Here is a 10,005-nt window from a genome sequence, read left to right on the forward strand (position 1 = left end):
AATAACAAGTAATGCTCTAACTTTGCCCCCCACCCATTGGGCTGGATGACTAAAGGAACAGAAGCAGCTGCCATTGGGTATATCCATCACAATATTATTTCCCAGTGATAATTTCAGGAAGTTGGACTAGATGACGCTTTGGATCCCTTCCAACTCTGCAAGTCTATGATTCTGTGAAATGAATGTGCTTTGTTTTCCCAAGGAAGAGGAAGACCATTGATGGGACAGAACAAGACAGGCAGGCCTGGGATCTGCTGACTGGTGGAATGAAGTCTGCTCCCACCAAATCCTTCTGCCACCCCGTCTGGCCTGCTCAGCTTTCCAGGACTCCCAGGGGGAGGCAACATAAGGCTGGGATGACAGGCCACTGGATCTCTCCCTATTCCCAAATGATTCTCCAAGGCAGTGCTGGGGGCTGTGTCAGGCCAAGTCTTGAAGAAACACTGACAGCTCCAAGGCAGCAGCTTCCTCCAGTGAGCCAAACTGAGCCTTCCGAAGTCTCTGCCCCCTGGCAACTTCTCCCAAGCTTTGCCCCCTAATAAAGGGCTAAGCGTCTCACCTGGACCCTCCATGACATCCCACCTGCTGCACCTCCTGTGCTGTAGGACCAGTGAGGGACTGTGGGAAGCACTTGGTTCCTAAGGGGAAGGGGAAGACGCCCATCCTGGCTGTGGCTTTGCCATGAGAAGTTGCTCCCTAGGATCCTGTCTGTCAGGATCTGGTTCAGTGATCTCCCAGCCTTCAGAGACCAGCTCAGAGCCCTGTGCCTCGTTGAACTCCATAGCAGGAGTCTCTGGAGACCCTGACTCAGATTCTGGGTTCTCACTGGGCTCTGGAATTCCTCAGCAAGGAGTTCTCTGGTGGGCCATCACTCAGCTCGATCACTTTCCCTTGCCATCAGCTGATTGGGGAAGGAGGATAATTCTGCTTAGTACTGGGCTTGGGTGTACAGAGCTCTCTTGTGAATCCAGTGCTAAGCAGGATCACTCTCCCTTTGCATCAGTGCATCAGCTGATGGGAAGGGAGTGCAATTCTGCTTGGTGCTGTTCTCCACTTGGCAGTGTGTCAATGGTTATGGACAATGGTTGCCGGGTGAATTGGGGTTCTCTCCAAAGTGGGCTCTGTATGGCCCCACCCTATTTCTCAAGGTAGCCAATACATGTATCACATCAGGTGTTGGACAGGTGGGTATGGCTTGCCCCAAATGGCATTGAGGACCAAACGTGGAAGGCTGGTAGGGCAAGATTGGCAGCTGGGCTGAAGGTTCCTCAACCCTCCCCCATTGGGACAACAAAGTTGGGCACAACGCTGGAGAAGGAAGCAGGGAACACAGACACACACAGTCTAGCATGCAGATGAGTCAATGCCTTTATTGTGCAAAAGAAAAAGAGGATGCCGGATGGAGCAAACTTTGCTCAATGACCAGAAACCTGACAAGTTGGTAGAAAGCCAAGGTCTCAGATCGTGGTGCCTTGATGGTCACATTCGGAGAGGTCAGCAGGTCTTCAGATGATACAGGCTAAGCTCCGTTCCTTGTTTCTGGTCATCCGGTCCATCCAAGGTCTTCTGCGGCAGAGAAACTGAAGGGAAGAAGTCCAAGAGGGTCACGATGGACAGCTGCAGCTTCCACACACAAGCTCAATACTGAAGTCCTTTTGGCCATTGCAAGAGCCCTTCACTGTGTGAGATGTAACATAAGCAGTCAAGTACAACATTTCCTGTTTGCCTAGAAGGGACATGCAGGAGATTGTTGCTCCAGCCAGGAGGACTTCCTGTCACACCTGGTCTGGAGCATCCTCCCCCTGCATGTGACCAGGTAGATGGGCATGACCCTGAGAGACCCCATAAAAAGGCTGGTCATGCAGCCATCTTTCTCGAAGCCATTCTTTCTCTTGATGGTCTTATCTTGATATATTTTGCTGTCTACAGGCTCTCAGCCAGCAGCACATGGGGTCATCCTCACAAAGGATGTAAGCCACACTTTTTTCTGTAACCAGACGCTAAAGCCTTCCTTCAGGGAACTCACTGTGAACTGAATGTAAGTTAACTTCTTATCGTTCCTTTTGAAAGAAGACTTATGTCTTTATTCTTTTTAAGAGGGATTAAAGGGGAATTTACCAGGATCAAACCCAATCTGGACAAGCCAAATTGGCTTGCTTAAGTAAAGAGATTCAAACGAATCTACCAACTAGCTTTCTGCTATATACCAGGGAATGTATTCTGCTACTGACTCAGTAGCGTGATAATATTTAGTCAAGCTATCCTCTCCTACTATCCACAACATTCCCACACACTGCTAGGGTTGCCACCCATCCTGTATAATAAAGGATCCTTCCATATTTTGATGTTAAATGTTACATCATGTATTGATTCAATAGGACACAGTTTGTTCTGTATTTTTGCTTCTCTCTCTGCCAAGTTAGGGATCCTTTCCAAAGGTATGTGTTTGACAGGGTATGTGAAAGGTCATGCATTTAAGTTGTGGGTAGCAAAGTATAGACAGATTTACAAATTCAAGTCTGTGTGCATGTTTGTGTGACCAATTCAGAAGGGCCGTCCGATTAGGCTGCAATGGATTGCAATGGATTGCTTTGGAATTATTATTATTATTATTATTATTATTATTATTATTATTATTATTATTATTATTATTTTATACCCCACCCATCTGGCTGGGTTTCCCCAGCCACTCTGGGCTGCTCCCAACAAAATATTAAAAATACAAGTCGCTTCTGCATAAGATGGCAGGCAGAGGAGCCAGAGGAGCAAGGCAGCTGCTTCAGTCTGTTGCCAGGCCGGTCTGGGCTGCCCAACTGCCACATCTCAGCAACCTTCTGTAGTTTGCAACACCACCTGCCTGTGGACAAACTGCAGTGTGGCAACATTTCATCATTTTATATGCAATGGTACCTCAGGTTACAGACGCTTCAGGTTATAGACTCTGCTAACCCAGAAATATTACCTCTGGTTAAGAACTTTGCTTCAGGATGAGAACAGAAATTGCGCGGTGGCGGCACAGCAGCAGTGGGAGGCCCCATTAGCTAAAGTGGTACCTCAGGTGAAGAACAGTTTCAGGTTAAGAACGGACCTCCGGAACAAATTAAGCTCTTAACCCGAGGTACCACTGTATTAGATGGATATTGGCAGTCATCCACAATGCAACTAAATACATACATTAAACAGAAGCATTAGTTCATTCAGTCCAGCAATTGAAGAAAGAAGGAAAGCCTAGCAGATAATTTGAGCTCTGAGGTTTCAACATCTTCCACAAACTCCAGTCATTCTGGCTCCTGCATTAAAGAAAAACTCTGTCCCATTGCACCCCACCCTCCACCAAATTCAAAATCATCTCACCTTAGACAGGTTTATGGCACTCTCGTGGGCATCCACCACAGCACTTCTGAATACCGGGGCAGGACCAGTCATCTCTACACCGTGCAATGCAGGGTCCCACACCTCGATTCGGAGGGCATCGTCCAGGCTTCTCTGCAAAAGAGCAAAGCCCTCAGTGACTCTTGGGCTCCCTTTCCAACCTGAAAGTTCTAGTCAACTGATGGTCTAGGCAGCAGACAAAGCCTGCCCATCATGTGTTGTGGTGGCCTTCTCCTCCTTGTGGGGCTCCTTGCCTCACCTGACTCCTGCCTCCAGCCAGAATCCATGTAAGCACTTCTGAGTATAGAGATTCTGCAATTCTTCATAAGTCACAATGGCTTTGGTTCATGAAGAAGAGGAGCTTCCTATCCCACCCCTCCCTCCACAGAATAAATGGCCTCACCTCTGACAGGATTGGCACAAGCTCGTGGGCAACTCCCGCAGCACTTCTTCGCTCCAGGGCATGACCAGTCATTCTTACACCAAACCACGCAGGGTCCGACCATACCTGGCTGAGCCCCAGGACATTGCCCAGGCTTCCCTGCAAGAGAGCAGAATTCCAAGGTTGAGAGATGTCTTTGGCCAGAGAGGCTCTCTCTCTTCATGTGGGATGGGGCTCCTTTGCATCCAGTAGCCAGAGGAGCCCAGGATTCCTAAGGTGGCCTCTGTTCTGCTCAGAGGTCTGAGGTGTCACACAAAACTAGACTTCCCAATGACACCCCACCCCTGCCATAGGGTGGTCCCTGCACTCTCAGCAGCTCAGGAGCAGAACAAGTCCTGTATTTCGGAGCAGCAGGAAAGAAAATTGCTCCATCTTCCATGTGGTGGCCCTTCTAGTATTGGAAGATAGCTCTCCTACCTCCTCTCAGTTGTCCCTTCTCCAGGCTAAGCAGACCCAACTCCCTCCACCATTCCTCATAACATTTTGTTTCCAGACCCTTTACTTCTTGGTCCTCCCTCCACTGCAAGAGCCCCTTTTAAATTTTTCTTTGGGGGGGGGACAAGTAATAATCATAAATAAACATTGTGCCTCCAACCCCCGAGACCATTCCATTGTAACTATCCAATTTCCCAAGATTTCAACACCTCTTGCGGTGGTTTGACCCCTTTTCCGTTTTAACCGCACAAATTGTACAAACACCCTCCATATCTCCTCAAAATCATTTCTCCTGCATATTCCCCGTCTTACCTTAATGGCCCATGCTAATTTATCATTAATAGCTATACAGTGGTATCTCGGGTGATGAACTTAATTCATTCTGGAGGTCTGTTCTTAACCTGAAACTGTTCTTAACCTGAAGCTCCACTTTAGCTAATGGGGCCTGCTGCTGCTGCTGCTGCGCCGCCACTGCACGATTTATTTTCTCATCCTGAGGTAAAGTTCTTAACCCGAGGTACTATTTCTGGGTTAGTGGAGTCTGTAACCTGAAGTGTCTGTAACCCGAGGTACCACTGTATCCCACACCTCTTTATACCATTCTTCCATTTTATATTCTGCTTGCTCCTTCCACTTCCAAGCTATAATAATTTGTGCAGCTGTCAATACATTTGTGAGCAAGTCCTTCACAGCCTTATAGATTCAAGGTTTCTTATCCCCATTACAAAATTTATTCATCATGCTTTGTGTCAGGGAACTGCCATCAGAGGCACGGGAGAAGGAGAGGGTCTCTGATTCTGCAGGGGAAGGTCCCAGCGCTAGGGGGAGACTCAGCTGGGAAGTAGGGGAAGAGAATGAGTGTAACACCAGGGATCCAGGAGAGCAATGGGACAGGGAGGTGCAGGGGCTCCAGGACTCTTCGCTGGAAGTTAGTGAGGAGAGCCCAGGCACCCCGCTGCCCACGCCCACCCTGCGCAGGAGACTCCCGCGCAGTGAGAGGCAGAGACGCTTGGGTGTCAAACAACTCTTATGTTGGCAGCGCTTTAAGAAACGCCCACAGACAGATTCTACGAGTGACTAAGGGCAGCCACGCTGAGATGGGCTGTGCAGTCCGAAGGGTTTAACCAGGCAATCTAATGCCCAAACGGGGCAGGATTACGCACGAGTAACTCCCAACCACTACACTTTGCAACCCTTTATCTCTGTCTCTGATATCTTAACTGGTAACTTTCTAAATAACAAAATAGTCTAGACAAAATTTTCATTTTAATAATTTCTATTCTTCAAAACCATGAAAGCTTAATTTTCTTATATTCCTCTAGCTTTTCCTCAATTTCTTTCTTTAATTTGTTAAAATTCTCTTGTTCTAAATCAGGCATAGGCAAAGTCTGGCACTCCAGATGTTTGGGACTACAATTCCCATCATCCCTAGCTAACAGGGCCAGTGGTCGGGGGTGATGGGAATTGTAGTCCCAAACATCTAAAGGGCCGGAGTTTGCCTATGCCTGTTCTAAATATTTTAATTTCTTGTTATATTTATTCCCAAGTACCGGTACTTGATTACATTTCTTACTTTTACATCTATTTTTATTTCCTTCAAAAAATTTCGTGTTTCATCTTCTTCATAGTTAAATATCATCATCTCTGATTTGGACCAATTGGCTTCTCCAAAGAAGTCCTGGCCTTCTTAGTCCAGTCACCCATTCTGCTGCTTCCTTGACAAAGAACATGCCTGGCAGTTTTACCAGGGACCAGGAAGTGAGTTTTCTGCAGTCCCTCTGGCTCCATTAACCCTGTCTAGGCTCCCACTTCACAACACATACCACCTGCCTTCACCCAATCTCTTACCTGGTGGCCTCTGACCAGAGGTGGGTGTCAGCTCAGTCCAGAGGGCAAGGAGACCCACAAGAAGCACCAAGCCACCAGACCTCATGGTGGGGCAGGCTAAGTGGGGAGTCCACTGCCCAGCCTGGCTTCTCTCTCTTTATATCTCCCAGAAGCATCAGGGTATTGCAGAACCACAACACGCCCAGGAAGGTGGTGAGCAGGACAGAGCAGATCTTCTTTCCTCCCTCACCAGGTTTTGAAACAAACCGTCCCAACGGCTGAAATGCTGTGGTCAGCCTTTCCACAGCGGTGCCAGAGTGAGGAGGGTGGTTTGAAACCACACCTGTCACCTCCCAAGGGAGAAGGGGATTTGGGGCTGCTATTCTGCAAGCCAGGATGCCCTTCCATGCTATTCCGAGTTGCACTGGCAGCAGAGAGGGAAGCAAAGTGATCCCTGCATTGCAGTGGCTTGGACTAGATGACCCTCAAGGTCCCTTCTGCCTCTACCATTCTGTGATTCTACAGTGGAGCTCCAGTGGGGGAAGTTCTTCTGCCCTCCCAAAGCCCCCTGAAGGGCTCAGCCTGGGTCCCTGAAGGCTGCCTGGACCATGGCAAAACTCAGGGGCAAACTGAAGATGCTTCTCCACCCCAAAGGAGTGGACGGCAGGAGCTTAGGGGTGCCAGCCAAGGGTTAGCAAGCTGCTCATAATATTTTAAAAGCCTCAAGCAGTGAAAATGAGCATAAATAGCACAAAAATGCATCATAAAAACATGTGGAAAGAGAACAATACAGCTTCGCTGCTAAAAAGTGACCAGTAATATTTATATTTGACCAAGGACTAATCTGAAATGGTTTGGCAGAACATAAAGGTTCTTTTGTAAACAATGAAAACATAAAATAATTGACCCATTCCATTTTTATCCTCAAGGGGTGAGGGTGTTCCCTCTTGACCCAAGCAGGAGGGTCTGTAGTGGAGGCAGAGCTATAGAAGGGGAGATGGAGAGATGTTGGAGATGAAGACTCCCCAGGCAGACCAAAGCAGGCAGGCCTGGGATCTGCTGATTGTGAGCATGATGTCTGCTCCCACCAAATCCTTCTGCCACCCCGTCTGGCCTGCTCAGCTTCCCAGGACTCCCAGGGGGAGGCAACATAAGGCTGGGATGACAGGCCACTGGATCTCTCCCCATTCCCAAATGATTCTCCAAAGCACTGCTGGGGGCTCCCTCAGGTCTTCTTCTTTTTTGGCGATCACTTGTAGCCGAGTAAGATTGTCTTACATGAACACGGTTTTAACAATGAGTCCATAAGTGGTGTTGTTAGAAACACTGAGAGCTCCAAGGCAGCAGCTTCCTCCAGTGAGCCAAACTTGAGCCTTCCGAAGTCTCTGCCCCCTGGCAACTTCTCCCAAGCTCTGCCCCCTAATAAAGGGCCACGCCTCTCACCTGGAGCCTCCATGACATCCCACCTGCTGCACCCCCTGTGCTGTAGGACCAGTGAGGGACTGTGGGAAGCACTTGGTTCCTAAGGGGAAGGGGAAGACACCCATCCTGCTTTGCCATGTGAAGTTGCTCCCTAGGATCCTGTCTGTCAAGATCTGGCTCAGTGATCTCCCAGTCTGCAGAGACAAGCTCAGAGCCCTGTGCCTCGTTGAACTCCATAGCAGGAGTCTCTGGAGACCCTGATTCAGATTCTGGATCCTCACAAGTCTCTGGAGCTCCTCTGTAAGGATTTCTCTGGTGGGCCGAAACTCAGCAGGGTCACTTTCCCTTGCCATCAGCTGATTGGGGAAGGAGAATAATTCTGCTTAGTACTGGGCTTGTGAACCTGAACCCAGTGCTAAGCAGGATCCCTCTCCCTTTGCATCAGCTGATGGGAAGGGAGTGCAATTCTGTGTAGTGCTGTTCTGCACTTGGCAGTGTCAATGGCTCCGGACAACAAACAGGCTGCTGGGCAATTTGGGAGCTGTCCAAAGTGGGCTCTGTGCAAGCCCTGCCCTATTTCTCAATGTCACCCATACGTGTATCACATCAGGTGTTGGACAGGTGGGTATGGCTTGCCCCAAATGGCATTGAGGACCAAACGTGGAAGGCTGGTGGGGCAAGATTGGCAGGTGGGCTGAAGGTTCCTCAGCTTCGCCCCATTGGGACAACAAAGTTGGGCACAACTCTAGAGAAGAAGCAGGGAAAACACACACACACACTGTCTAGCATGCAGATGAGTCAATGCCTTTATTGTGCAAAAGTGAAAAGAGGATGCCGGATGGAGCAAAGTTTGCTCAACCACAAGAAACCTGACAAGCTGGTAGAAAGCCAAGGTCTCAGATCGTGGTGCCTTGATGGTCACATTCAGAGAGGTCAGCAGGTCTTCAGATGATACAGGCTAAGCTCCATTCCTTGTTTCTGGTCATCCGGTCCATCCAAGGTCTTCTGCGGCTGAGATGCTGAAGGGAAGAAGACCAAGAGGGTCACGATGGACAGCTGCAGCTTCCACACACAAGCTTGGTACTAAAGTCCGTTGGGCCATTGCAAGAGCCCTTCACTGCTTGGGTTCCCACCCATCCTGTATAATAAAGGATCCTACCTAATTTCAATGTAAAATGTTACATCATGTATTGGTTCAATAGGATGAAGTTTGTCCTCTATTTCGGTTTTTCTGTCTCTCTCTCTCTGCCAAGTTAGGGATCCTCTCCAAAGGTATGTGTTTGAAAGGGTATGTGAAAGGTCATGCATTTAAGTTGTGGGTAGCAAAGTATAGACAGATTTACAAAGGAAAGGCTACTGGATATTTTGAGCTCTGAGACTCCAAAACCTTTCACAAGCCCCAGTCATTCTGGTTCCTGCATTAAAGACAAAGTCTGTCCCACTGCACCCCACCCTCCCCAGCAAATTAAAAATCATCTCACCTTAAGACAGGATTACAGCAATCTCGTGGGCATCCACCGCAGCACTTCTGAACACCGGGGCAGGACCAGTCATCTCTACATCGTGCAATACAGATTCCCACACCTGGATTCGGGGGGCATCTCCCAGGCTTCTCTGCAAAAGAACAAAACTCTCGGTGAGTTTTCCCTTCCAACCTGACAGTTCTAGGGTTCTGTGGCTGAGAGATGCCTTTTGGCCGGAGAGACCCTCCCTTTGCAGTTGCAAAGGTGTTCTCTTGTGTCTGGAACTCAGAGAATCCCAGCAATCCTCAAGTGGGCACTGGCATCTTCAGAGGTCTGCCTGGAACTCTCCAAAAACAAGACATCCCAATGACACAACCACCCGCTTCTCCTTTGCTATTGTCTTGAGATGGAGAAGAGAAGGCATTTGTCAATGCAGACAATGCTGGAAATCTTGCTACAAGTCGATGTTCATGCCAGGACTCCGCTAGGGGCGCCATGGAAGATGGCTGACAATACCATCTCTCCAGCTCACACAAGGTAATTAAGGGGCTGAGATGGGAGTAATCAGCCTCCCTTTTTCTTCCCAGTGGAAGGGAAGTTGCAGTCTCATCCGTAGCTGCCCACAAACCACCCCCAAGTTTGTAAAGAAGGAGCGGGTGGGGACACTGGATGGAAAGCCCTCGAGGGAGCTCGGATCTCCTGGACGCTGTCTCTGTGAGCACTTGAAGTTCCATTTCTTAAGATAAAAGATTGGATTTAAGATTTATGGACATGCTTCGAGCGAAGAACGGGTATTTATTCTGCTAATTAAGTCAGCCACTGAAATACTAAGAGTGATGGACTAGAAGAAAGATGAAGAATAACATCTAAGCTGGTATGTTGAAACGGAATGGAAAGGAGGGGCGATAAAACTTTTTCTTTTCTCATTACGATACTACCTAACAACCACCCCCCCTAGAAAAACCGTCTATACTACTTATAGCAAGTGAGATCGGAAAATATAAACTGTGTGGAAATAATAATATTAACTAAAGCTTTTGTTTC

At 48.4% G+C, this 10,005-nt stretch overlaps 1 long non-coding RNA gene across 1 annotated transcript; it reads right to left on the reverse strand.

Moving 5' to 3' along the window:
* Positions 1 to 1,350: 1,350 nt before the first annotated feature.
* Positions 1,351 to 9,114, reverse strand: LOC308588412. Its single transcript, XR_014008728.1, has 2 exons — positions 8,980 to 9,114; positions 1,351 to 1,580 (listed from the first exon to the last, which is right to left on the reverse strand). It is a non-coding gene; the product is annotated as an uncharacterized lncRNA (long non-coding RNA).
* Between the last annotated feature and the right edge of the window lie 891 nt (positions 9,115 to 10,005).

This window comes from Podarcis bocagei, assembly GCF_964188305.1.
Source record: "Podarcis bocagei genome assembly, chromosome: 5".
Lineage (NCBI taxonomy): Eukaryota > Metazoa > Chordata > Lepidosauria > Squamata > Lacertidae > Podarcis > Podarcis bocagei.